Raw genomic sequence first — 7380 nt, 5'->3', positions numbered from 1 at the left:
TAATTTATATATATATAATTAATCAAATTATTCTAAAAATTACTAATTTAAAATTTAAGATTTAGGGTTTATGAGATCTTTACTTGTGTAATATAAGACTTCTTCTTCTTTTTCTTGTTATCTTCTTGAATTCTTTTGTGTGTATTCTCCGTACTTTCTATGTATTCTCTATCTGTGCTAATTTTTATAATATCTTACTATAATGAGTACTCTACATAATTAATAATTTTTCATAACATATTACTATAGTTAATAAAACTAATTTAACAAAATTATTAATTTCTCATATCATATTAATATAATTAATAAAATTATTTTAAAAATTTACTAATTTCTCAAATCATATTTCTTTAATTAATAAAATTACTAAAAAATAACTAATTTTCTAAATTATATTAATATAATACATAAAATTATTCTAAAAAATTACTAATTTCACATGACATCTTACTATAATTAATAAAATTATTTTCGATATCATTTAACTATGATTAATAAAATTAACGTAATAAAATCACTAATTTTTAACATATATATTACTATAATTAATTAAGTTACTCAAAATATTATTAATTTTTCAGAACATCTTACCTTAAAAAAAGATATATTTTATATATCCAAATATTATTCGTATTTTGTATATACAAATATCACTCTTTTTTGTCTTTCTTTTATTAGATTTTGTAAAAAAAACCAAAATAATTTTTAAAAAATATTAAAAATATTTTAATTGATAAAATTAAAATATTATATAGATATTTATAAAACTTTTCAAATATTAGTTTGATTGTAACAAAATATATTTATCTTATTTTTTAAAAAAAGTAAAACACTAACTACGAGAGTTTAGGGTTTGAGATTTGGAGTTTAGAAGTTAGAGATTGAAAGTTGAAATTGGAGGTTTAGAGTTGGAGTTTGTGAATCCTAAATCCTAAACTCTAAATGAGTAATTTGATTTTATATATATATATATATATATGTTAGAAATGAGTAATTTTGTTATATTAATTTTATTAACTATAGTTAAATGATATGGAGAATAATTTTATTAATTATACTAAGATATTATGTGAAATTAGTAATTTTTTGCCTGATGATTGGATTTTGTCACTAGTACAAACTCCTAAAATTTATAAACCGAAGTATTGGAACCTCGGGTCGTTCTCCCTAGGACTTACAATAAAGTGTCTTGTTATTGGTTGTGAGTTATTTTGGGGTTTTTGAGATTTTATACAAGAAATATAAATGGCAAAAGAAATAAACTAACAACTAACAAAGCTCTTGGCAAGATATGAGAACTAGAAGTCCTATCCTAGTTATTCTCCTCAATTGTGATGAGAATTGTTCATTGCTCCCACTTAGTTAACCTCTAACCATAGAGGAAAGTCAAGTGGATGAATCAATTTGATTCCTCAAGTCCTAATCAACTCCTAAAGGAATGACTAGCTTTAGAGGCATTCAAATCAATTAGCAATCTCTAATTATCAATCAACAAGAAATTAGATAATTCAAGAGTCACTAATCACTCTACCAAAGCCAAGAGGAACAAAATCTATACTAAAATCCAACCAAGCATTTCATCAAACACTTGGAAGGCACCAAAGAAAAGCATAGTAAATTGACAACAAGAATGAAATCTAACAACAATTATTGAAAGGAATTAACAACAACAATTAAAAGAAACACATTTATTATGAATTACCTTTTATTGAATTGGAAGAAAGTAGAAGGAACAATACTAGATCTACAACAAAATATAAGAACAACATAAAGGAAATTACAACAAAAGAATAGAAGAAGATGAATGTAGCAACAAAGAATTGAGAGATAGAAGTGGAAGGAAGCAAAGATTAAAACCTAGATCTAAGAACTAAACCTAATCCTAATCCTAGAGAGAAGTGAGAGCTTCTCTCTCTAAAAACTAGTTCTAACTACTTCTAAAACTAAACTATGATTAATGATCAAAAGTATGTTGATTCCTCTTCAATCCTTGGCTTAAATAGCATCAGAAATGAGTTGGATCGGGCCCACAAGGCTTCTAAAATCGCTGGCCACGTGTTGCATTAAGTGGGTCATGTGCCACCATCGGTGCGTCCGTGTACCATGCGCGTGCGCGCCCCTATGCGCGATGCAAATATGGCAAATCGTATTTCATTTCGAAGCCCCGGATGTTAGCTTTCCAACCCAACTGGAACCGCATCATTTGGACCTCTGTAGCTCAAGTTATGGTCAATTAAGTACAAAGAGGTCAGCTTGACAGCTTTTGCGATTCTTTCATTTCTTCATGAGTTCTCCATTTCTACATGCTTTTTCTCCATTCCCTTTAATCCAATCTTTGCCTCCTAAATCTGAAATCACTTAACAAACATATCAAGGCATCTAATGGAATCAAGGAGAATTAGATTTAGCTATTTTAAGACCTAAAAAGCATGTTTTCACTCTTAAGCACAATTAAAGGAGAATATACAAAACCATGCTATTTTGTTGAATAAATGTGGATAAAAGGTGATAAAATCCCCAAAAATCACTACAAGATAAACCCTACAAATGGGGTTTATCAACCTCCCCACACTTAAACCAAGCATGTCCTCATGTTTAAGCCAAGAGAGAAACAAAGGGTATCAACATTTATTCAATGTAAATAAACTTTATGCAACCTAAAATATATGCAATTATCTAAATGGATGCAACTAAATGCAAAATGGTTTTACCTACTTGGTTAAAAATAAATCAATCCTCCAAGTCATACATGCACAAGTAGGGTCAAGATCATATAACGATTCATGAATCCTACCAATTCAAATATAAAAATTGAAGTTCAAATAGACTTGCAAGAAGAAAACTTATGAAAGCTGGGAATCATGGAATTGAGCATCAAACCCTCACCGGAAGTGTTTGCACTCTAGTCGCTCAAGTGTATAGGGTTGATTCTCTCAATTCTCCCGTAATCATGCTTTCTAAGATTTGTTTTTCTTCTAACACTCAACATATATTTCATGCATGCATACAAGTATCATGAGGTCTTTTCTTTAGGTTGTAATGGGGCTAGGGTCAAGATAGGGTGCATAGTTGGTCAAGTGAGCTTAAAATTTGAATCTTTGATAAGCTTAAACTTCCCACCTAACCTATGACATCCTATACAATTGAGTTCTAACATAACTACCCATTTCTCACTTTTTTACATACTCATGTATCCCTTTTTATTTCACAACACTTATGCGTTGATCTTTATTGGACTTTACTTTTGGGGCATTTTGTCCCCTTTTTATTTCTTTCTTTTTCTATTTTTTTCTTTTCTTTTTTCTATATTTTTTCTTTCCTTTTCCATATTATTTTTCTTTTTTTTTTTCTTTTCTTTTTCTTTTGTTTTTTTCTTTCTTCCTATATACAAGAACATCAATGCATAAGGTTTTACAATTGATCAATACATGAGCATGTACCCAATTCCCAAATATAAGAGTACAAGACAAAACACATCCTTTTACCTCAACCAATGTCCCTCCCAAGTTTCCCACACTTGAATGATGCTCACACATACTAGCCTAAGCTAATCAATGATCCAAATAAAGGACATTTATTGTTTTTCACTTTAAGGCTTGTAATGTGCTAAAATTGAGAATAAGTGAGTTAAGCGTAGGCTCAAAATTGGTTACAATGGAGAGTAAAAGGTAGGCTATTTGGGTAAGTGAGCTAATGAAACAATGGCCTCAATCATATAAATGCATGAATACATAAAATAATGGACATAAAGAATCAAACAAATCAAAGATTACAACCATAGGAAGAGAATAATGCACACAAGAAGGAAAAATAAGTGGTTATAAGATGTAACCACACAATTAGGCTCAAATCTCACAAGCTTGTGTTCTTAGCTCAAAAATCATGTTCCAAAATAAATTTTTTCAAGCAAGTTCCACAAATTTTCTTTTTCAAATTGGTAGGGTGCCCTAAAACAGTTTCTTGGAAAGAAAATCATCACCCTAACCAAGTAGTCCTAATAAGAAAGAGGTGGTAAAAAATATGTACAAATTCTAACTAACATGCCTATCATGCAATGCAATAGCTAATCTAACAAAGAAAATAAAAAATTTGGTGTTGAAAAGGAAATTTTTACCCATGGAGATTGGTCGAACGACCTCCCCACACTTGAAGATTGCACCGTCCTCGGTGCATGCAAAGAAGAGCAAGGTGGATGGGTTGCTACAATTGATGAGCTCCTTCAAAAGGTTGTGCGGATGACTTGTTTGTTGCCCCATTTAGAAATTTTTTCTTTTTTTTCTTTCTGGTGGCCAACCTAAAAGGAAAGAAAAGGAAAGAAAATTAAGCCTATAACAAAGATATCAAGGCAATTAGAACATAGGCAGGGGCTAATGCCAAATAAGAGTATGATTTTCTACTACATGTTAGCTAAGCATGTGAGTGAGAAAACAATGTAAGCTAAGGCATATCATTAAGCTCGATGCAAGAGTAAAGTTAAAGCATGAAGAGTATATTGAGCATCAAGTTTAAATGAGAAGAAATGGGTCATGAAAGACAATATGAGGTCATATCAATGCACAAAGACACAAGAGTCATACAAGATGAAGCATTGATTCAAAAGTTTCATCACCCAACAATATCAAACAAGTCAAGAAGCACCAAAATAATGTAAGAAAGTCTCAACAATTGAGTAGGAAAGTTCAACACCATTATTAAAATGACTTAAAAAAACGAAAACATTTTTTATTTTTTTGTTTTTTTAGTATTTTATTTATTTATTATTATATTATTATTTTTTTTTATTAAAAAAAAGTTTCATTTATATTAAAAGAAAAAAATTTTCTAAGAGAGGAAGAAGAAGAAAAAATTAGAAAGAAAGAAGAAGAGAAGAGGAAAGAAGGAGAAAGGAGGAAGGAAAAAAGCAGGGAGCAAATCCGCGCGCGCGCTTACGCGTGGATGCAGCAGAGACAATCCGCGCGCGCGCGCACAGTGCGCTTATGCGTGGATGAGGTTGTGCTCCCAGCACAATGCTAGCACAAAGCGTGCACAACTCTCTGGTTTTTCTACTAGAAGTTGCAGAAGTGCAATCCGCGCGCGCGCACTGCGTGCTAGCGCGCCGATGCCCCTTTTTTTTTTGCCTAAAAAGCAGAAAAAAATACCCAAGAGCTCCCTATAATGCCTACAACTCTTCTTTATTCAATCAAATATCATACAATTCACAAAAATGCAATTTGATTTTAGGATTTATTCATCTACTACTAGTGAATATAACATACTAACTACCAATCTTCACAAACAAATCAATATGAAATGAAAATCTACCTACAATGGCAACTCAAATCACTTATTAAACAAAACTAAAAGAGAATGGACAGAGTTTACCATGGTGGGGTGTCTCCCACCTAGCAATTTTTGTTTAAGTCCTTAAGTTGGACATTTTGAGGGGCTCATTGTCATGGTGGCTTATGTTTGTACTCATCCTTGAATCTCCAAGGATCTTTGCCTCTCAATTGGTTGACAGAATTTCCAACCGTCTTCACCAAGCTTGGGCAAAGTTCAACCCAAGATATGAGTCCCCATAGTTGGTCTTCACATAGCGAACCGGGATCCCATATCTTGTTTTCGCACCCGTCTTCGATTTGGTCTTCATACTCTCTCTTTCTGGATGGTTGACATATAGAATTCTCTTTAACATACCAAGCCTTCGGTCAAGACCCTTGTAAAGTGGCATTCTTCCAATCATCGTTCCTATACCTTGAAGCTTTGACCTTAATGAGCCTAATTCCTAACTTGCAACCACTACACAACTCATTCTTGCTTTTAATTCCACAAAGAGAGCTAAGTTGTCCATCCGTTTCAATCAAACCATATTCAAGTGAGAAATTAAAGCTTAGAGATAAAAATTTTACCCACTTGAATGTTGTGTTGGATGGTGACTCGGGAAGGGAGACCTCCCCACACTTAGACAATGCAATGTTTACTTCCTTGTGCTCTTCTTTGTGTATTTCCAACTCTTTGCGAGCTTCCTCGATTTCAACCTTTCCCCTTTTATCACATGGCTTGGTGTTGACTTCAAGAACTTTGATTTCTTGCCTAATGGGAGGTGATTCAATTTTGGATAGAAATTCATTGATGAATAAATCCATTTCTTGGTCAACCTCTTCATATTCTTCAATTTCGATATACACCATGCCAACGTTTTCCTCTTGGTAGCTCTCTTTCTCATTGCTCACCAAGGGTATGGGAGGTTGTGCACACTCTTCTATAATTTCAACTTCATGTCCGATGGGAGAGGGTTCCATTGTAGAGAGAAATTCATCCATGATTGAATCCATCTCTTGATAGGCCTCTTCCAAGTCTCCAACGATGATATGCCTTGGAGGTTGCGCACCCTCCTCAACATCAATATCAAGCTTCTTGGAAGAGTGCTCCATGATGCTACATTCCCATGGACTTTCAACATCTCCTAAATCTTCAACCACCTCTTCTTTTTCTTCAATGATCATAGGCTCCTCCAATTGTTCCAACACAAAATAGCATCCCACATCCCCCACCGGAGTTTCCAATCTCTCCTTCATGCTACGCTCTTCAATTGATTCTCCATATGTGGCTATGGAAGCACCTTGAGTGTTCAAACATTTGTAGGCTAAAGTATGCACTACCTTGGTCAAGTTAGTCACAAACTCGAAGGTGTTCCTTCGCATATCCGCTTGTCCTTGAAGTAGCAAGGTAAGAGAATCATCTATTGGGGCTTGGGGTAGATAAAAGGGTTCATCATTTTGGAGAGAGGGTTCATAGTAGGAAGGTGGTTCTTCTTGGTAAGGGTATGGAGATGGTGAGTGTTGAGGTGGTTCATGGTAGTAATCTTGATAGGGTTGTGGTGGTTCTAAAGGTTCTTGCTCATAATGATCACAAGGATGTGGTATGGGTGATTGGTTATATGATGGATAAGGGTCACATAAAGGTACTTGGTAGAAAGGAGCTTGTGAGTATGGTTGAGCATCATGTTGAGGATAAAATTCATAGGCATAAGGTGGTTGTTGATTGTCATAAAAGGAGTCACCATAACCATTGAATTGACATGCATTAGGATGAGAATTATACCTATAAGTGTCCGGAGGTTGATGCCAATAGGAATGATCAATTCCTTGAGGCTCCTCCCATCTTGGAGTGTTCCATCCTTGGTACATGTTAGCATTGAAATTCACATTCCCTACAACACAATTAGAGCCAAACTCATAGCCAAAGTGAGAATACATTATGGAAAAACAAAATAAAACTAACAAAATCTAGTAAACAAGCAAAAGACAAACTATTTATACTATTCACATATGTACAATAACCAATAACATAACACCATTGCAAATCCCCGGCAACGGCGCCATTTTGATGATTGGATTT

The sequence above is a fragment of the Arachis duranensis genome, chromosome 5, assembly GCF_000817695.3.
Source record: "Arachis duranensis cultivar V14167 chromosome 5, aradu.V14167.gnm2.J7QH, whole genome shotgun sequence".
In the NCBI taxonomy this organism is placed as follows: Eukaryota; Viridiplantae; Streptophyta; class Magnoliopsida; order Fabales; family Fabaceae; genus Arachis; species Arachis duranensis.
The sequence above is the reverse complement of the archived record's forward strand: the minus strand, read 5'-3'. Positions refer to the sequence as shown.